Source organism: Orcinus orca, chromosome 9, assembly GCF_937001465.1.
Source record: "Orcinus orca chromosome 9, mOrcOrc1.1, whole genome shotgun sequence".
NCBI lineage: Eukaryota > Metazoa > Chordata > Mammalia > Artiodactyla > Delphinidae > Orcinus > Orcinus orca.
Window position 1 is genome coordinate 49,940,608 of NC_064567.1, and position 22,556 is coordinate 49,963,163.

Below are 22,556 nucleotides of genomic sequence, written 5' to 3' on the forward strand. Positions count from 1 at the left end.
AAAAGCGTATGTAATTGAACTTATAAGTATCACCGTATGTTTTCTCAGCCTTTGTACGGGCAATTTTTTTTCCCTGAAGACTTTTCTGCTGGTCAAACACCAAGAAAGTAGTTGATTTCACAGCCCATATCTAGTGGCAAAACACTACTTTCTTGTGTAAAAATTCATGCAAGTGCCAGAGTGCTTGAAATTCTATCACTAGGGTTTTTATTCATTTGGTTTAAAGCATTACCCACAAAGTCCCTGTTTAAATGTAAATATGTAACTTGAATAGATAACAAACTGATAGGTACTGATATGATATGTGGGATTTAAAAAATTAGATCATTAACCATCATCTAGCTGAGAACTGACTCCTGAGGAAACAGAAACCCCAAGTGGATGACGTGTGATGAGGGATGGGGTAGACCAGAACATGGGATATTGCTGGGGATTTGAGAGGATGCACCAGGCAAGGGCCCTACAACCTAGGTGGGTGAGGACAACTGCTCCATCGTCTCTGGATATGAGTAAACCTGGTGCTCCTGGGGCCACGGTCCCTTCTCTTGGTACCTCTGCCCTTCTCTCTTGGGCAGTGACTGGCATTTGTGGTGAGCTCCCTGCTGTTTGTAGGATGAGGGCTAAGGTCCCCTGGTGACCTGTGGTCTATTTTCAACTCCAACTCTCATCCTGGTCTCTGCTCCTCCGCTGACCCTCAGCCAGGGGAATTATCCCCCAAAACTAGCCTGATGCACTTTTCCCCATGCCTTTGCTCCCTCTGCTGCTTGTGTTGAGGATGGTCTTCCTGACAAATGCTGACTTATTTCTCAAGGCCCAGTTCAGAAATCCCTTCTTCCTTGAAGACTTTTGTACCTTTGCTATCTTCACATCCTGATCCCCAGGTAGAGCTGATGCCCCCCTTCTTTGGGCACTCACTGAATTCTATAGCACTTCTAGCATGGCATCTATAATTCTGCAGCACTTAATGGTTTCCCTGTCTATCCCCTTTCTAGATTCCAAGCACCCTGAGGGCAAGGGCCATGTCAAACATATCTCAGGGTCTCTAGCCTCAGTGCCTGGCAGATAGCATAATCTTATACTTTTTGGCCAAATAAATAACAAATCTATGAATGTCTTAGAGAGGAGACCTAGTGATGTATAGAAGAATTTATAGATTAGGAGGATCGGGTTTTGCTTCTCAAAAACTTCATTTGACCAGGTATTTCTTGAGCACTTAATAGTCTGTCACTGTGATTTAATCACAGGTCCCGTTTACTGACAGCTTCGTGTACTATCTAATGCTCAACACAACCTCAGAGGAATGTATTATTATCCCCTTTTTTTGGATCAGGAATTGAGTCTCAGCAAGATTAAGAAATTTGTTCGGAGTTCCACAGCTACTATTCAAGGTTCAAAACCAAGGCTGTCTGACTCCAAAACACTGGCACTTTCTGAATTGCTGCAGTAAGCTAGGGACCCAGGGGATGCAAAGGTGCTGCAAGCATTTGCAGTCTAGTGGCAGAGGATAAGCAGGCACCTTTAACTCTATCTAATCCCAGGCATTGGATAAGTGCTATAATAAAGGTATAAACAAAAAGATTTATAACCAAACACTTGTGTATACTCAGAGTTTCACCCTCACAATATATAATTAACCTCTATTGTTCATGTATCTTATAAACAGATATGAAAGTAGATTAATTGCAACTTCAAGTGCATACATTGGGTTGCATGCACATTATGATACTTTGGTTTCTCTCAGTGAACCAAATTCAGCCAGTGATCACTGGCCTAGGGCTCACCCAACTCAGGAAGTGTCTGTGAGTGACAGTCCAAGGTTTGCCTTTGTTTGAATTAATAGCCTTGGCATTACGGATTTAAACATGGAGTAGACTGGCAGGGTCACGGTGGTGGATTGGAGTATCAGGATTCATTTAGAAGTTGTTTGAAGTCGAATCTGAACCACGTCATGCTGTAGTCCATCCGAATAGGTGATGTGTATATTCTAATGAATAAACTGGACAGTTCATGTGGGGAAAGCACTAACAGTGGATGGAAATGTAGCCAAGTGAACACATGAAAACCAAAAGTTTGGCCAACTCAGGGAATGGTTATTTGGGGCAGAGTGGGAAAACATATGGCCACTCAGACTAGACCACCCAGGCTTGGTTGGCTGATGTGCTAATCACTGTGGTGTGGATGTTTGCCCAGCCAACTCCTACCTCCTGTTCTCCTTGCAAAAGGTCTTGTGTGGGAAAGAGTCCAGATAGAGGGGGCAGAGAGACTCGATCTCCAGAGAGAGATCCAGTGGGGTCATCCTGATGCTAACTTGTTCCCAGTCAAGATGACTTTCTGAGAGGTTGTTCTAGGAAGTAATCTGGGCTTTTAGTTTATCCTTGAGAGATCTGAGGGGTTAGCTGAAGAGAGGAGCCAAAGGAATTAGAATTACATTCTGATGAGGTGGCAGAAACCCTAAAATAACAGTGACTTAAAAAAAAAACTCTATTACTACTTCCCATTAAAGAAACCCAGATGTGTCCTTCTGGATCTGATATCTCACTCTACAGTGTCAGGGACCAGTCTCCTTCTGAGCATGCGACTTATACTACATGACCCCAGGTGGCTGCTCAAGCTCCTGCCATTGCATCCTTATTCCAGAAGGAGAGAGGAGAAAAAGGGGAAGAAGAGCATGCTCCCTTTAAGTACAGTTCCTAGGTGCTGCACACAGAACTACCTATGGCTGTACACCTAGCTGCAAGGAAGGCTGAGAACTGTAGTTTTATTCAGAGTGGCTACATGACCAGCCCAAAATTAGAAGTTCTTTTATTAAAGAAGGGGAGAAATAATTTTGCAGGACAACCATCAGTCTTTGACACTTTAAAGCAGACAGGAGGAACCTCTTGAAGTTCTGTGAGTAGTTGGGGCTGAGATCTCAGGGTTGGTTACTCCAGGTCTGCGTCTTGAGCATTACCAGGAGCTGCTGTATGCTTGTGGGTTGAAGAGAAGGCAAAGAGGGTAGAGAGTGAGCTTGTTTTCTGAGGCATGGCACATAACAGGCAGTTGGATCCTGGGTAGACCCACCATGTGGATCAGCGACATCTCCTGACACATGCTCCTCAGAACAGCAGTTCTGCAAAATGGTAGAAGGCATGACTCAAAAGATGGGGTTCTAAAATAAGTTTGTGCAACACTGATTTATAGACATTAAGCAGGCCGCTTTATGGTGAGAAGTCTCAAGACCTTTAGTGCGGACTAATGAGTACTCTGGAACTCCGAGAGGAGAATAAGGCACTCAGCATTTCCCCCTGTCCACAGTGCATCTCCAGGGTCCTGGGGAGCTCGCCTCGTGGACTTCTCAGAGATAGGCAGGATAAGGGACTCTGCAATTGATTCTCCTGATGCCATCTCTGACAATGTGAGTGACAGCAGATTGATGTTGCAGGGGGAGATCTGGTGGGGCAGCAAAGAGCCGAAGATGCTGAGGCACAAGTTGAAAAAGTAGGAAGTTATTTGCAATCCGGATGAGGCAGCAAAGGCACAAGGATTAAAGTGGAAACTCTCGGATAAAATGGTGTGGAAAGAACTCTGATCCTTTTTCCAGGATGGCAGAGGGAGAGGACTTGATTGTTCCCACCTCAACAAAGATTAGCAATGTGTTCAAACTCACAGGAGTGGGCTCACTCCATCTGTAAGCTACAGGCCAAGCACAGAGCCAGAGTACCATTAACCATATACTTCCACAGACCTTAGCTATTCTGGATACAGCGCTCGTCATCCACACTGTTTGTAAGCTGAAATGTAGTCCTCCAACAATATATAGGATTATCCTTCCCCCAGATTTAAAAGTTTGCATTTAGGTAAAGCTTTCCCTTTCTCCTGAAAGGTGTAGGGAAAATAAACTTCCATAGTAGTGACTGATGGTGGTGGTGATGTTTGTATGTGATGGAGAAGTGGGACTGGCCTCTCCTATTTTCCCCTTTTCTCTGCGTGGGGTTCTCTACGTTTCTTTTTCTTTGCAAATCTCACCTTTGACAGGGTGAAGCAACAGAGGAGGAACAAGAGAATAGTTTTCTCTTGCAGCATACATCCCTCCTCCTTCATCCTATGTTCTCTTACTTCTGACTCAGTCTTTCCACATTGACTGAAATATGCTGCTCCGACAGTCTTCTGGATGTCCCTTGTCCCTTTCCATTTTGGGGGTTCCCATTGTGTACTTCGTCTTGACCAGAGAGCTCAGAGCTCGCCTGCTGGCTTTTCTAAATGTTGGGAGTACACAGCCATGGCTTTGTGACACTGCACCTCCACAGGGGAGCCTCGGTCCTGGTCCAGGCTGGGGGTGGGGAATGTTCCCGGCTGCAACTGAGGAGCAGGTAGGGGATCTGCCAGAAGGTATCAGGTGAGGCCTCAATTTCCTGTGCGTATGAACTCTCCCAGTTATCTTTAACCTTCTTAAAGCTGCCCTTGTTGATTATTTTAACCAGATTTTACCGGAATAAATATGTTCAAGGTGGAAGTTAGAGGTAAAGGCATTTTACCTCTGCCCATTGCACTGATCTGGCCACTTGGTGCAGCTCTACAGAGTGGAAGAGAAACTCTCCTAGTCTTGTTTCCATGTCCATTGGAATTGAAAGTAGAGGGCAATTATAAGTAACGGAGAGTCTCTACTTTCTATATTTGAACATTAGTCCTACAGCAGGTTTTTCCAGAACGACTTGATATGACCTAAGGAATGTTACCAGCACTGCCTTGGGACACTGTTCAATGCACAAGCGTGTCTCACTTGGGAGGATCATTTGCCCCAAAGCTGTGGAAAACCAGCAGAGGGAAAGACAAGAGAATCCATCAACATGTGATCTAAGTCTTGGTGGCTGTTTACTGGATTCATAAGCCTAAATGACTGATAAAGAGGAGAGAAAATAGCAGAATTGTGAGTGGCCTTCAAAATCTGTGCTAAAGGGGAGAGGCACCTTGAGGAGGGTGAAAAAACAAAAACAACCCACGGGCATCAAGAGGATGAAGTTCAGGAACCTCTGGCCAGTGCCGCTTAAATAATTCTGTCCTGGACCCTAAACTTGAGAATCTCCCATTGAGACCTGATAAATGTGCCACTTCATTTCTATGAGTTGTGTCTTCCATATGTGGCTAAACACTTCAACACTTCAGACCACATCCTTTCTGATTTCAAAATTTTTCCGAACAAAGTGGGTATGAAAACCTGACATCTTGAATGCAAGAAGAAAACATCCGTGGACTGACCAAGCAAAATGTTGAGCTGCCCGAGGCTGCAGAGCAGGGAGACAATATAGGCATTTACAGTCCGGGCCTTCTGGAATCCTCGTTGAGAAGTGCTGGACGAAGGCTCCATAGAGGGCTGCCTACCTCCCGGCTCCTGCCCAAGCTGCTCCCTCTTTCAGACATCACACATCACCGGCAACAAACAGAGAGCTTCTTTCTTTCCCCGAGTGGGAAAAATAGTCTCAAATTTTCTGATGTATATGAAGGGGGGGTATTTTTTATTTTTTACCCTCATTAACTATTTTGAAATCAATCTATGTTCACTGCCCCCTTCCTCCACCCCATTCCTCACCCCTTTCTCGGTGGCACATAATTTTTAGGTCTAGAATACTTTCAAAACCCATAAAGAACGAACTTCCACTAGCCAATTGGTTTCCCATCACACATGTCACATACATAAACAACATATGTGGCACTATCCCACATAACACAATTAAAAGATGTAAATACAGGGTCTTTCAGATAAATCAACAGCGCAAATAAATACACTATCAAATGTTTTACATATGTGCAACTTTAAAATTATAAACATGCACATCTGTTTAAGTTGTGTATATGCAAAGTTGACACACAACTAAAAGTTGGTGATACTATTTCTCTACCCAAACTGTTAGAAAAATGTCCATGTGTGTGTGAGCAGAAAAATTAGGCACAGTCTAAAAACAATATGTATTTCCAACATACATTTTTATATAAATGCCATCTAACTTGGCATTTGCATTCACCTCCTTCGTGAGCAATATGTTGAAAGGATGGTTTTATTATTTATATGGTGCCTGCTGGAACCTGCTAAGGATAATTATGACTGAGGGATTAAGGTAAAACCAGACCTGTGATAGAAGCTCAGACCTCACCCTCATCTGGGATAGCTCCGTGAAGTGGGCAGGGATGCAACAGTAAAATGAGGTGAGTGGTGATGCAGTGACACCAAAGGGTGCCTCTGCCTATAAATATTAGTACATCTACACAGGCCACCGAGAGCTGCCAGTCACAGTGGTGTCATTCACATGGCAGCTGGGAGGCGGGCAGAGGCCAACTTTCTGTCAGGCAGCTCAGTGCATAAGCTCAGAACCTGGATGCAGAAGGAAGACATTCTAACGCTCACACCTATTCCTTTAAAGTTGACATATTTTGTGGGTGCCAGTTTCTATCATACTGCAAAATAATTAGCACTGAAAAACACACTTTTTTAATGTTTGAAGAAGTCGGGATTTGGTAACTGTTCTAAACAAAAAACAATCACAACCACAAACACATAGGTAACTGGGGTCCCCAAATGCAAAATGACCTCATGTGCAAGAGGGAAGTGATATCATGGATCCTGATCCCTTGATGAAAATATCCAAACCCTCTCAGGTCCAACATTCACGGACCTGAGGCCCAGGTACATTGGATCTCTCTCACGCTTCAATGAAGGGAGAAAATCCAGCCAACGTACATTATCTCAGAGTCATGGGATGTCCACTCGTGGTGGGCCATGTAGTGGCCTCTTGGTCTATAAGACCCAGAGGGGCTACAATTTGCTCAAAGAACTGGTTAGTGACAGGGCAAGATGTAGAATCTGGGTCTAGTCCAGAAACCTTTTTTTAAAATTAATCCTGTTTTTCAAGTAGTTTTAGGTTTACAGAAAAAACTGAGTGAAAAGTGCAGAGTTCCCATATGCATTCTCTTCTATCCACCCCAATTTCCCCTATTTTTTTTACCATGTTGCATTAGTGTAGTACATTTGTTGCAGCTAATAAGCCATCATTGATATATTATTATTAACTAATGTCCACAGTTTATATTATGGTTCACTCTTTGTGTTGTACATTATATGGGTTTTGACAAATGTACAATGACGTGTAGCCACCATTATAGTATTACAAAGAATAGTCTCATTGCCCTCAAGTTCCCTTGTGCTCCACCTACTCATTCCTCCCCACAGCCCGTCTCCAAACCCCTCACAATCACTGACCTTTTCCTGTCTCCATAGTTTTGCCTTTTCCAGAATCTTATATAGTCGAATCATACAGCACGTAGCCTTTTTAGATTGACTTCTTTCACTTAGCAATATGTATTTAAGGGCCCTCCATTTCCTTTGGTGACTTGATAGTTCATTTCATTGTACTGCTGAATAACATTCCATTATTTAGATGTACCAAAGTTTGTTTATCCATTTACTTATTGAAGGACATCTTGGTTGCTTGCAAGTTTTGGCTATTATGAATAAAGCTGTCCTATCAGTAACCTTTTTGACTGTAGCACATTTCTTCCATATAGACTCAACATCAAACGTCAAGACTTTGCAAGATCTATTCCTAAAAGTGATTGCATCTGGCAATGTTTGAGCCCAATCAGACCTTTCCAGTAGTACCTGCCCTGTGCAAACTCTGTACTTCCAAGAGACCCCTCTATTCCATCTCTGAACCACCCTAAATATAACATACCCATTCCAATGTCTGTTCTCTATTCCCATCTCTTTATTCTATTTAGAATTTTTTCTTCCCTCCAATCTGACAATCTGACTCTTATTCACCCTTCCAGGCCCCTTCACATCCTACCTCTTCAATGAAATATCCCCTCAACATTGAGAAAAGAGCAGTCAGACAGATGTGGTTTGGATCCTAGCTCTTCTACCTTACGAGCTCTGTGCCCTTAGGCAAGTTACTTCTTGCGGTTCAGTTTTCCTATCTGTAAAATGGATTGAATACTATTAACATTTCAGGTTCTATATAAAGTGCTCGGAATACTTCCTGACACCTCAATAAATGATGAGGCCCTCCTTCTCCTCTTATCACTGTCATCATCACTGCCAAGTCCAGAAATGATTTCTCCTTCTTCTGGATTCGCATAGCCGCCTATGGGTGTCCATGTCACGTCTCCAAGCTAGAGTGTGTGTGTGGGGGGTGGTGGTGGGGGGTGGAGGGAGTGCTTAACCCTTTGGAGCCAGGCAAGGTTTCTGAATTGCATTCATTTTGATATTAAATTGGTGAGTTTAAACAGCAACAACTCCTGTGTTTATGGAATCCTGTCCCATCTAACCTCTTTGTGTCTGTGTAGGGTGTGCAAACATACCTAAACATCCAGTTTTGCTGGGGTTTCAGCAGGATGGTCTTCTTGGGTACCCAAACATTCCTGAAAGAGTAAGAGAATGTAAGTCTCAGTGGGGAAGTGTGGGAGTGTGTGGCTAGTGTGCTCTTATGCTTTTCTCTCCACCACTCATGGCTAAGGATTCCATTGGAGGATAATCCAGACTCTCTGGTCTTCTCTTGTTGGTGTCCTATCCCTAATTCAGGCTAAAGCTGGGGAGGGGACTGAGATGAGAGCTCAGCTTTGAACCCACAATGATGAAAGTTTTATTGGGGGTGAGAAAGTTATAATGTGTAGGAAAGTGAGAAAAACAAATAACTTGTATTTAAGTGGACCCTTACCAACCTGATGACATCTGAGCGTACTACATGTAGAAATGATGCAACATTATTTATGTACATATTCCATAGACTTGTGGGATTTGGTACCTCTAGAAAATCATCAACTCTGCTGTGCAGGCCATGTAATTGGTCTTAAGGTCTTATATTATGGATCAGCAAACATTTTCTGTGAAGGGCCAGAGACTAAATATTTTAGGCTTTGGGGGCCATATAGTCAGTTGCAACTACTCTGTTGCCATATTGCAAAAGCAGCTATGGACAATTTGTAAACAAATGGTAAACAAATGGGCAGAGCTGGTGTGCATTGAAATATAAATTTCATATAATTTTCATGTCACAAAATATTATTCTTTTTTAATCAACCATTAAAAAAATGTAAAAACCAGTTGTCTGTACAAAAAGAGATGGCAGCCCTATCAGGCTGTATTTTGCTGACCCCTGCTTTGTAAAATCACAGAGAAAACTGGCTTAGTCAGAATTGGCGTGCATCAGGCCCAGCTCTTTGATGGGGTGAAGATGATGAAAGAGGAATTTGGTAGCCCTTTGTCTCATTGCTTTCAATCTGAGTCTAAATCCACAGATCTACCAAATCACCTCATGTTAAGTTGGTCAAGTCAGTGTAGTATTTCTCAGCCTCGGCACTGTTGACATTTTGGGCCAGATAATTCTTTGTGTGTGGGTGTGTGTGGGTTGCCCTGAGCATTGTAGGATGTTTGGCTGCATCACTGACCCCCACACACTGGATGTCAGAGGTATCCCTCTTCTACTCCAGTTGTGACAACCAAAAACATCTTCAGACATTGCCAATGTCCCTTGGGGGCCAAGTCAACGCCAGCTGAGAACCACTGAGTTAGTGAAACAGCCAGAGTGACAGAAAATTCGGTAAACCCTTAACAACCAACTAACTGGTGCAGAGAAGAAGTGTGTGTGTGAGTGTGTGTGAGTGTGTGTGTGTGTGTGTGTGTGTGTGTGTCTGGACAGGGCAGTCTTCCTGAGATTCCCATGGAGGAGGGAGAAGAATAGTTTGCCTTCTCAAAGACAAAAGTGTAATCACAAAAAATGCTTCCCCTGAAGGGGGCACAACCTCAGGACAGACGACCCTGAGGTCCCATCGTTTAGCAGAGCACTTTCGTTATCAGGTAATCAAGTCAGGCTCCACAGCAAGTAAACAGGGCTCTGGGATTTTAATAAGGCCTTATTGCATGATCACTCTTTAAATGGCCATTAAAAAAGTATTCTGTTTTTAGTGGGGAAAAATACCTCCTCCTTTCAATGGAAAAGTTACCTCAGCAAGAATGGAATCATTCCATTTTTTAACCAGGAGAAAAAAAAGATAGAGAAAAAAAAGTAGAGAAAGAAGAGAGGATCTTTCCTAGGAGGTGGTGGCGAGTGTTTAAATTCAAAGGAAAGTTTGCATGAACGGATTTAACCTGGGCTTCCAGTTAGAAAATGTTGACTGAGAACTGCTATGGTGTGGAGAGTGGTCACTGCTCAGGGTCTGGCCCCTGGGGTATTATCAAGAGAAATATCCGTGATAGATGTTGTATTAAGAACTTGTTGCTTAAACAAACAAGAAAACAGACAAAAAAGCACAGGCTGAATGAAACATTTGGCATGGTTTTTTACTTTACGGGACACCATTCTGCACTGGTTCTTTACCATTTCCGGTAAAACTGACACAGAAGCATTAGTTTTGCCATTGAAACAAGTAGATGCTTTGTTGGCACTGCCTTTTGCTTTTCTACTGGGGCAGCTGTGGCTAGGAAAAAAGTCAAGTTTCAGCTGTTTGCCAAGAGCCTCCCCAACTCACCACCTCCCATCCAAAATTCAAAAGAAAACAAAAATAATCCAAAAGCCCTTTGATCCTGGGGAGGAAGTTAACTGAAATTACCCAAGTGGGTTACTGCTCTTCCTTCACTCATTTGCCACAAATCAGTTTGTTTTTATTTGCCTCAAAACTCCCATTAAATAAAATATGTCTTGTAGTGCACAGATCATTTCCCATGACCAAAATGCAGATCTGTCTCCTTTTCCTAGTAAAGAATCTTAGCTATGTTTCTTTTTAACAAATCCCTATTCCCCAACCCATATTATACATTTCACCATGTTTTGTCTGCTTGTCTTCTGATTCCAGCTGTGTCACTTTTGTTATCATGCTTTTGTGTCTCTGGACAAACATCGTAGGGTAGCAGCAAGGCAAGGATGCCTCCGGTACACTATTAACCCACACTCGGTTCTTTCGAGCCGGCATCCTAACCAATGACCTACACCCTCTCACTGTTGACAGGAGCATTTTTTTCCTAATGCATATTTCAGTCTTGATTGACCATCAACCATATGGCACGATTGTCCTGTGGGTAAGTTTATTATTAACAGCTCACAGCTGGAGTTACAATAACTACACACGGCTGTGACATTGCACTAATTGACCAAGACACGTCTGAGAACAAGATGCAGAAAGTGGCCCTTGCAAATTACTTCAAGCAGAAATGGAGAGCTTAGTGGGAAACACCGGTTTCAGATTAGAGGTTTCTATGTTAAGACCAAACTGGTGTGGGGAGAGAGGCCGGCTAGAGGAAAGGGGAAAGAAAGAGGAGGTACGTGAGTCACGCAAAGGCATTCTTCTGAGCCTCCATTGGGTCTTTATTGAAATGAATTATTTAAAGCAGATTCCTGTTAATGAGAAAGAAGCAACCACACTTACACTGCCATTAATCCTGAATTTTTAAGTGCTCAGACAATTAAATCACTAAATCCATTGGGTACCTTCTGTGCATATTTCCCTGTCTAGTCCTGCTGTCATAGGCGAGGCTAAGCAAGGTTTGAGAACAGCATGTGCTGTGTTAGCTACATCACTTAGCATTAAAGTTGAGGAAGCCGAGTTTGGAGGGAGCCTGAGTGTTGTCTGCACGAGCGAGCGGGGTGATGAGGGGCAGGGACACTGGCCAGGGGTTGTGCATGAGTTAACAGGCTACCACCGGATCCTCTGGGGAAGGCTCCTGGAAATTCTGGAATGTGAATAAGCTGTCTGTGCATCTCTCAGTAAATTTCTTTCTCAGATGTTTCCAGCCAGTGCGACTCGATTGAGAAATGACTGGGGGAGAAGAGGGGAGAAAGCCAATAAGCTCAGCATCTTATAAATCAGCAACATTGAGCCGAACTGGAACTGTCAAACTGTGGAAAAACCTGCTGCCGTGCGAGCTTGTGAGTCTTTTCCAAAACAAAATCTAACCCTTGCCTTGCTCTCTAGATGGGAGAGGGCTTAATTCAAGTTCACGGAGGAGTGAGGAGTGCAAGAAGAAATATGGTTTGCTAAGAAAATAAAAAAGAATCAACTCAAGGTAGTGCATATGCAACATGTTCCAAGTGCGATCTTGGCTCAGGCACAGAATTACAAGTGGGGTCATGAAGACTAGCTCAGAGCTGTCATTAGTAAATCACACCAAGAGGTCCAATAATACTCTCTGCTTCAAAGGCAAACTAACCAAACAGCCCTGTAGTCTACCAATGGCATCATCCCCATTTTATGGATGAGGAAACTAAGGCACAGAAAAGGTAAGTACCTTGCCTGGGGTCATGTCCAGCACCAGAATCCATGCTCCCAACAACTATGGCAGCAGTCTCTCTTTACAGACATCACAGACTCCAGGTTATAAACCCTGCTCTAGGCAGCAGGCAGGTCTCATCCTGACAGTTCACATTCTAAGAAAGTCCTGCTCTGCCATTCTGTGCCTCAAATGTATCCTGAATCTGGAGTTGTGCCTATGTTGCTTAATCATTCCATACCTATACGCGTCTGAGATTATGTTAGTGCTTTTTCCCCCACGTCTTTATACCAGCTGCTGAAAAACAGCTTTAAATTTGGAAACCCAGGCTTTTGGAGGCTCCAGTAACGTTTCCAATGGCAACTGTTAAGTCTGCCAGATTGCACTGTCCCCGACATGTGGAGGCGTGAGGGTCAACCCCTTGTGCACCAGGCCTGAAGTTCAGTTACTGTTGCTGGGGAAACCATAATTGAATTTCCTGAATTATACACAGTGCGATAGAATGTTGAATAACCATATTTATTTGCCTTCTAGGCCCTGTGGCATCTGTTGTTCAGCTCACAAAGCGTTTATTGACTGAAAGAGGGGTTTGTTGATCCAGAAAGCTGCGATGGGCACATGAGGCAGTGGGAGCTTGAGGACTCCTGTGTAGGGCTGAGATTTCTCATCCAGTTCAGCAGTCTCCAGCCAAATGGCCTGGCACAGGAAAACCCGAGAATACGGCTGAGACCCTTGTGTGAAATTGATCCTTTTCTCCCCTGATGCACTCACTTCTTGGCTTGGGGGAGAGAGAGGCAGTGCAGGAAAGGGGTCATATAGAAAAGGAGAGGAAGCAGGAAGGAGGCAGAGGGGATGGGAAGGGAGAGACAAGTGGTAGAAGAGGGTTGCAAGGTCAAGGGCCACTCTGCACAGGAGAGGATGGCTGGGGACAGGGTGTGGCTTGGGGGATGGCTACAGAGTTGAAGGAGACACATTCCAGCCCTCCAGGCATTAACTGCCTAGTTGGCAGATACTTAACATATTATCAAAGGTCTACAAGCAAAGAACTGGGGGAATCAGAGGAAGGGTCCCTTAGCTCTGATGAGCAGGTTGGGAAAAGATCTGTGCACCTGGTGGCATTTAAGATGGCCCTTAAAAGATGAGTAAGATTTCAGTGGGTGATCAGCTTCTTGAACTCAGGGAGCAGCGTAAGTGAAAATACAGGTCAGGGGGGTGCAAAAGCCTCCAACGGATGCTGGGGATCCCCTGAACTTGCCGGTCCAGCCATCAGCTTTCCCAAATCCTCACTGCTACGCTGAGTTCACAAATGAACAAGTGACTTCTCTGGGGCAGAGAAACACAGTGCAAAGGAGGGAGAAGGTAAGAGCATCGGCTTCAACCTCGGGGACGTGGAGGCCCAGAGCCCTCCCTTCAGACAGGGTGCTCAGTCTGAGGGTCACAGGGTTTTGCAGCTTGAACTGAAGTCTAGGAGTGTCTTCTATTAGAAATTAGTTTCTGTTGAGGCGTGGAAGCTCTGACCATCTGGTGTGGAGTGATTTCTTCCCTGACCCTCGCTCCAGTTTGGCGTTTCAATAACAGGCATGGAGAGTCACACGTCCAGAACCCTGTGACACCCCCCCTCTTCCGATATCCCTTTGTATTCACCATCGGACTTTCCAAAGAATCCGCCTTGTCCACCTTGCTGGAGAGAGCATTTTAGAAGTATTTTCTTCCAGAACAACAAGGTGAAAAGAAATGACTTTTTTCTTTTCCTTTCTATTTTAAAAGCTTTTTTAAAGGGACATTTCAAGCATTTCCAGAGAGCAGAGTATACGGCACGTGAATCCTCAGGCTCTCATCATCCAGCTGTATTAAAGTCTCATCTCATCTCTCCCCAAGCAGAACTTCCCCAGCATCTCCAGGGCCCATGGTTCCATCCCCTGGATTATTTTGAAGCAAATCCCAGAGATCGTATCATTTCATCCGTAAATACTTCCGTACTTATCTCAGTTAAGACAAGGACTTTTAAAAATATGCCATTACAATCCCATTGTCATAGCTGAAAATAACAATTCCTTAACAGAATCACTTTTTGGGTCAGTGCTAAAACTTTCCCAGTTGACTCATAAATGTTTATTTACTTATAAGCAGGACAAAGCCTCCACACTGCATTTGGTTATTGTGTCTCTTAAGCCTCTTGTAATCTGTAGGTTCCCCTTCACCTTTTCTCCTAGCAATTTGTTGAAGACACTAGGTTATTTCTGCTGTAGAGTTCACCACATTCTGGATTTTTCAACTCCTAATGAAATAAAAATAAATCTAGGCAATGATAATCAATGGCTGTGAACCCACTTGGTGAAAGGCCAACAGGAAACTTTATAACAGATGAAAAGCCTGACGGGACCTGATGCCACCGATCCATCCTAACATCTCAGGATAACCTGGTGTTCATATCTCCTCCTATGATAAATTCCTACCAAAATATTCTACTGGAGTCCCATTGAGCTCCCAGCTCTAACTACCAGTTAATAGAAAATACAAGGGACAGAAAAACATGAAAAACCACATGATAGGCTTTTTTGGTTCTATTTTAATGCAGCAAGCATTTATTTTAAATTTATTTGATTACTCTGTTATTGTGAGGCATTACACTGTGATGTTTTCCTCAAGGATTACTGAGGTATTAGGTATATTTATGCTACTAAGTGGACTCCGATTTCTGTAATGTTTTTGTTGTTTTGCCTGCTTTGGGTAGATTTTAATCTACTTCCTAATAACCAGTGACAGTACTGTAACAACTTCTGTAGCCTCTGCGATCTTCCTCCCTAATCTTCCTCCACCCGAGCCCCTCCCCACAAGGTTTTTTCCATTTTACAGTGGATTTAAAAACCAAATATCAACTTTTCCAGAACTTACAAGATTCTAAGTGAGAGCTAGATAAAGAGTGCCTACTAGTAAATACATAAATATCAGTGACCAGACTTCTGCAATAATCATTACGTTTTTCTGTTTTTTGCTTTTATCTCTCTTTACTAATTCTTGACCGCATTCTGTATAGCCCTGAAGTGTCTGAATAAATGAGATGTAACCCAGTGTTCATACACTAATCGTATTAGATAGAAAGTCTGGTCACAACACCCATCAATAAGCCATAGTGTGCACAGGAAAATGGCAAAAGTCCAAGGTGGAAAACTCCAAGACTGCACATAAACATGAAAGTTCAAGAGGAATGTCACCTGGATTAGGTCATTAGGATAAGCCCATGTGACAGCCTTGCTGTTGACATTCTCTTCTCAAAATACCTTTTCCTGTGGATTCCATGACCTAACACTCTCCTAATTTTCTCCTACCTCTGGGGCTTCTCTTCAGTCATTTTCCTGGCTCATCTTCCTCCTCCCGGCTATTAAATATTTGAAAATTTCAAGGCTTGATCCACTGCCCTCTTCTCCTTCACATTCTACACCCTCCCTCTGTGATCTCGTCCACGCTTATGGTTTTAATTATTATCTATATGTTGATGACTCTTAAATTTATATCTCCAGCGTAGACTCTCCTCAGAGCTCCCAATCATAAATCCAGCTGCCTCTTCAACATCTCGACTTGGCCATCTCACAGTGCTTCAAACTCTGCATGTCCCAAAACTGAACTCATAGCTTCTCCCTCAAACTCCTTCCTCCTCCAGACCCTCAATAAATAGCACCTCCAACCACAGACGAGTGAGCCAGACACTTGGCAGCCATCCCTGACACTTCCTTCCCCTTCCCTGCCATGTTCATTGGATCAGCAGGGGTCGCTGATTCTCACTTCCAACTCTGTTCATGTCTCTTCATCTTCACAGCTGCCACCATGGTCCAAGGTCTCAGAATCCCGCTCCTGGATTATCTCCAGAGCCTTTCTATTCTCCCCATGTCCACTCTGTGCCCAATCCTTTCTTTGGTCAGTATTCTTTAAAAATAAACCAATCTGTTTATAACTGTATCATCTTCCCAGTGCCTTTAAGATAAAGACTAAAATCCTTACCATGGCTTATAAGGATTATTATGCTACTGGCCCGTACCTCTGAGGAGCCTCATTTCATAACCCTCTTCCCCTTGTTCTCTGGGATCTAGCCATACTGGTCCAGGAGTTTGGGCCTCAGGACCTTTGTACATGCAGTTGCCTCTGGTAGGATTGCCCTCTTCTCTTCTCCTCTTTAACTAGCTAATTCTGATGTGTCTTTCTAAATTCAATTCTTCTAAAATGTCTCCTTTGGCTGCTGGTATGCCTCCCCAATGCCATATTCACAGTTCTTGTTCTTTATGATTGAAATGACTTTACAGCTAAGGAAATTTAGGTCCAGAAATGTTATATAACTTGCTTGGTGATCATACATCCAGGTAGTGGCTGTGCTGAAACACACCCTGGAATTATCTCACTTTAATAATAGCTAGATCTGTTGTCAAGTATTAGAGCTCTGTGTCAAGTTCTGGTCTCTAAATGATGTGTAGAAGCTGGAGTGAGTTGAGAGAAAAGGAACATGCTAATTAAAGGGAAGGCGAGTAAGACCTTTGAAGAAAGGTTAAAAGAGATGGAACCTCTAGGATGAGGTAGGGACATGGGAAGAAAAGGAGATTTAAAGTTTTCAAGTTGAGGAGGTTATTACAGTGGAGATGGCAATAAAAATATTTTTTTGAATGACAAAAAAGACAGGGTACAAAAGGCATGTTTGGTCTTATATCTCCTTAGGGATGAGAAATTTTAGCTGGAAAGGGTTTGGTTTGACCAAAGAAAAGGTGATTAAAAATTTGAACAAAATATAGTTAGTCCTGAGTCTTTTGGTGTAAGTGGTTAAAAGCAGGATCAATAACTAATCTAACTTCCTGGTGGTTTCAGTGTTGACTTATCTCAGGCAGGAAGCTGGGCCAGCTGACCCCATGAGGTTGTCTGGAATGAATGAAGCAAAGAGTGGATGTGAAAGTGAGCACTGCCATCGGTCTCAGGCTAGATGGTGCTCCTACCCCGCCTGGTATGGAAAGAGAAATACTGAGTGGCATGCGTCCCCAAGATCTCATCAGCTGATCATGCTCAGTTGGCCTTATCTAGTTCCCAGGTGTTTCCATTTATCTCTGATAAACTGTCAGCCAAGAGTCAGCTTTGGAGTGGGAGGTGGGGGAATGAGTGGAGGGGAGGGTAATACCCCAGATGTTTTCTGAGAAGATGGGAGAAAGTTATTCCACAGTACTAATGCATTTTGTCATCCTCTCTGCCTGCAGATGTTAAATTTGGGAATATTTCCAGGTTCCCTTTTCTCCCTTAAAATAAAATTAGTTGTGTATTTAAAACACCAGGACCCAATCATCCCCAGGGATGTATCTCTTTTGCATATGGATGAAGCTTTGGGGGTTTAAGAGGATTCTAAGTTTTACTGGCCGTATTTCTTCCCATCTAACCAGTCCTGTGGGCTTTCTCCTTTGGAAATCAGGAAAAATGATAATAAGCAGAGGTGGCATATACTGAATGCCTACCATGTGCCATAGAAAGTCAAATCTCCATGGCAACACCATCAGGGCTGGATGAAATTCCATTTTACAGATGGGGAAGTCACCCCAAAATGGCTGTTTCCCCAAGTTCACAAAACTACCGAGTAGCAGAACCTGTTCAAACCCAGGACTGTGTGACTTCAAATAATAATTGCAACCATCTTTAGAGCTTTTTTATGTGCCAGTCATTCATTAAAGTCTATGGAGTAGGTACTGAGGAAACCAAGGCATAGGGACATCCAGCAGCCTGCCCCAGCTCACACAGCTAGTAGGCGGCAGAGTGGACAGCCAGGCAAACAGTGTGGCTACGACCCTGTGCTGACTGTCACCCCCTTTCTACACTCTAGAGAGCTGGGGTTGGCTGCATGCATTTTCTTTTTCTCAGAGTAGCTGATCTGTTTTCAAGGTAGAAACTTCTCTTGCCTGTGTTGTCATATCTTTCCGTTGATCTGCTGTTTGAGCAGCTTCAGGCTCCCCACTCTGTGAGAGCCTTTGCATGCCAAGCCATTGGTTACAGGTGGCAAGGTTGTGGCTCCAGTTCAAGTCTCTCCCCAGGAGTTGGATGTTCCAGAAAGGACACTCTGTTCCGTGGGGCTGTCTCTCTGATGCAGGCTTTGATCTGGGAAAGGATGAGCCACGCTGCAGAGCCGAAGCTGTCTCCCTGCCTTGTTTACGTGAGGGACCTTCCAGGACTCTGTCTGCTTTTGGGGTGGAAGTGCCCTGCCAAGAACTCCAGCTCTCCAGGCTGGCTGTGCAGCCAAAACACCTCCTGCCTTTTCAATGATTTCTCTGTCCTGGATAGAGAGCAGTGTCTCATTACAGTTTGGAGACTACAAAAGTTTCCCTGGCAGGATGAATGATGGACTCGGCAGCATGTTCTTGCCTTTTGGAGTTGCCCTCCAATTTTTCCAGGCTTGATTCTGTAAATCATTTCATCTTGTACAAATACTGGGCTGTGAGTACACATGATCTCAAAGGCGAGGGTTATTTGAAACTGCATTTAAGTATCTATCCTCCTTTCAACAGATTCATGTAGCTTAAATTTTTGAATAAAAATTTTCTTCTGTGTGTGCCAGTGCACAGGTAGTTCTGGGGTCTTTGAGAGGAAGTAGAATATGCTTCTACTCTAGGAGGCTTTGGAAAAAGGGTTTTGTCTGTGCATTCACAACTCATTTATCATCAAAAGCATTTAAAGCCCTACTCTATGCAAGTACTCACAAGGCGGAATGGGGTAAAGGGGAGGGATGAAATGGGGAAAACTCTGAAATGTTTTGAAAGAGATGGGTAAGCCTGAAAATGTCATTTAGAATATCCTCTTGCTTTCTGTCTTTTCAAGAAGGTGGAAATCTATTGTGGTTTTCAAGATAGATTAAGGTTAAATAACTCACAGATTTGGAAGAGTATTTTGGGTAACTATCTGATGTATTTCATGTCACAGTTTATGCTCATTTGCCCTTATTCCAAAAAGGAAAGAGAATTGGTTGAAGACAGATTGTGACAGAGAAGGTCCAACAACCACAAGTTGTAAATGTTCTATCAGAGAAAGAGTCTTTGACATCTCTGCTCTTCTTCAACCTGTTGATTAAACAGTTGCCCAAATGCAGTGACCACACATTTTTGAAATGAGCATTCTTGAATGCTGAATGTTAGAAGTTATCTTGCCACTTTCTGGAGTGAAGACAGAAGTGCCTACCTTTTAACAGTACTTACGAGTGGAAGGCCTAACTTGATTTTCAGAATTAGAGCACATGCAATTCAGTGTGACCCAATGAGTTTAACAAAAAAAGTAACAAAATATTGTTTAAACTTAAAAAAAATTTTTTTTAAGATGGGTAACTCTTTCCATCAAGGTACATCCAGCTGACAGAATTTTGTAAGTTGTTTAGTAAACTTATAATGATGAAAGCTTATCACAAGGTGCTGTAAGCTGATTAGCTTGGGAGGGAGAGAAGAAGACCTGGAACCTTCTATATGTTAAGCCTTATAAAATGTTATTTCGTTTAAATCTCACAGAATTTTCTCCTTTTCACATGTTAGGAAACGGAGGCTTAGAGATGTGACTAAACATTTCCAAGCCACAACTAACTTGTAATGGAATCATGGCTTTCAAACTCTGAAACTAAGGCTCGTTCAATTCACCAGGCTACTTCACTTACTACCTAGGAGCACTAATCATGGAGGGCTTCCCATCCGCCTCTTGGCAACAGCTCTAAGGATTTGAGACAAAGCTGCCTCCTGACCAAGGCAATGATGTCACATCTAGAAGGGGAAGTCAATTGGGTCTTGAATTAGGCTACTTGGACTAGGACTCCAGTTCTGCCGTTCACTAGCTGTATGGCTTGGGACAAATTACTGAGACTCTTTGTATCTCACTTTCCTAATTCCTTAATAAAGGGGATAACACTCATGCCCAGCTCATAGGGTTTCATGAATATGAAATGAAATAGAAAGTGTTTGCCCAGTGCCTGGAAAAAAAAAAAATTCAACATGTGTATACATTTTCTCATTCTACTTGGAGCTTACACTATGTTTAGTTATTAATTTCTTTAGCATACAACCTGCCAGAATAAAACATGGAGACTCTTATGAAAGGCAATAGTGAACACCTGTGAGCATGATTAGATCCACCAAAGAAGATGTGCATAATCTTAAAGAGCATCATGAAATGGCTGACCATATTTCTTTTTTAAACAAAATAGAGGTTCAAAATTAAGAAGTGAGCCTAGAACAAAGGTGAACATTATAAGCAATTGCTGTGAAGCCCAGATACCTGTTAGTGACCAGTTACCCAAGAGCTCCTAAGGAGAAGGAACCAGACTAAGGCAATGTGTCTTTGTTATAGTTAATTCCATCACTGCCATTGCTCCCAGCACATTTTTTTTTTTTAAAGGGATTTTTTAAAAAGACTCAATTCTACAAAAAATTGAGTGTCGTATAGCCCCAAAAGTGAGATATGAAACATTGCCCTAAGCCAGAAAAAATAAGTCAGCCATCTTATCAGAGTATTCTTTAAAAAAGAATTAAATATTTTTTTGCTGATTATTATTATTTACATTGAACATTTTGAATTTTCCATTTTGTGAAGGATCTAAAGTCTTTTGCCAAGAGCAATGACAACTGTGGGAAGAAAAAAGTCAACAACACACACCCTTTGTATAAATTCCATTAATTTCTATGCAATCAGAACACATATTAGCTGCCCTTGTACCAACAGAAAGCATGCTGATGGACAGACTCCATCCTGGGTATGTCAAAATCAGACCTTTTCCAAACAACTCAGACAATTTAAAATTTCTCCTTGAAACAGAAGCTTATGTTTTTCTCCTAGATATTCCTTTAGGGGGTTTGGCTTCAGACTCTACTCACTCCACAAGCCTGCATCTCAGGGGTATGTTATTCAGCACTTCACCTTCAGTGGTGATCTCATCCCTCCCTGGTACATGGAGGAGGAAGGGAGGGATTAATGATAATATAGGTCAGCCCTTCTCCATCTCCACTGGGGCCATGTTGTCTTGGGTTTTGATCATTTCCCCCAAATTAAGATTTCTGCATAAAACCCCCGTGTCTGTGCTTGGCTGGCAGTTTTATGGCTGACCAAATTGTGCACTGGCCGGGGTTCTGGTTGGCTGAATGTTTACACAGGCTGTTAATCAGATGGGGAGAGGGGAATGGATGTGGGGACTGTCTGTGAGCTGGAGCGGCCCTGTTTGCTGTCTTGTGCAAGGGCCTGCACTTCGTTACTACAAATTACATAATGACATGTTACATTTCAAAGTGTATTTTTACTTCAGGGAAAATTAAACCAATAAACAAACAACTGGGGTGGAAAAAAAAAAAAAGAAAAAGAGAAAAAATAAGATCCCTGGTTTCCAGATCTTCCTCTTCGAAAAGGTTCTTCATTAAATTGTGGCTATAAACAAATCTTTGTTTTATTGAAAAGAGCGCAATTGCATATAAAAGCTATTTTTAAAAATTAGCATTCGAACGCTTGCTGGACTAGGGTCTGGCCCGTGTTATGTGTTTTATGATCTGTTCAAAATGAAAAGGTAAGCTTGTGTAGTGATGGTAGATTTTCAATTTTTGATTATTAATCCCTTTCAAATGTTGCTCCTGCTCTGCTTGAAAGGAGTGTGTAAACACAGGAATTATCTTAGTTTTTCCAGGTACTGATTCAATCAGAGCTGCTCAGGGTAAGCAAGAAGTGGCCAACTTTGGATTTTTGGTCATTGTAGAAAATTTGGGTCTCTCCCGAATACTAACTATACTTTAGCAACTTTAAAACTTAAAAAAAAAAAAATCAACCACTCTAATTCAACTTCTAAACCTCTCACTGCACACTTACAAACACAATATTAATTCTTTTCTGTAAGCTATGGAAATTCAGTATATATTCAGGATCCCAGGCTATAATGATAGGCCTTTTGGGTCTGTATTATTCAATTATGCATGTATGTAATACTTGCTCAAACTTTTTTTCAGCATAAACTATGTTATCAAAAGAGAATGTATCTTCATTTTCTTTCCCTCAGCTAAGAGGAATACTGAAAGTAAGGACACTTATTAAACTGCACTTTAAGTGCGTTATTTCACTAAATCAATCCTGTCCCAGATCTGCTGTTATCAGAACCATTTGGCCTGGAATTCACTGGGTTTGTTCAGGTGTTCGGCTGCTATTAGGAATAGCAGCAGCGCAGTAACTGGCTGGATGAAAGATTGCCCCTCTTATATTTTAGAAACATCCCATGATGCTTACATTTCTTAGGCAAAATTACGATGTGACTTTGGATAATTTATCAGTTCAATCCACAAAATGAAAAATCACAAGA

General features: G+C 42.6%; 1 long non-coding RNA gene across 1 annotated transcript in view; it reads right to left on the reverse strand.

Moving 5' to 3' along the window:
- Nucleotides 1–22,556, reverse strand: part of LOC125965386 (uncharacterized) — a 121,577-nt gene that overhangs the window by 46,283 nt on the left and 52,738 nt on the right. Inside the window, exon 3 of the long non-coding RNA XR_007479201.1 lies at nucleotides 8,332–8,391. This is a non-coding gene — a long non-coding RNA (uncharacterized LOC125965386). The remainder of the gene's footprint in view (nucleotides 1–8,331; nucleotides 8,392–22,556) is intronic.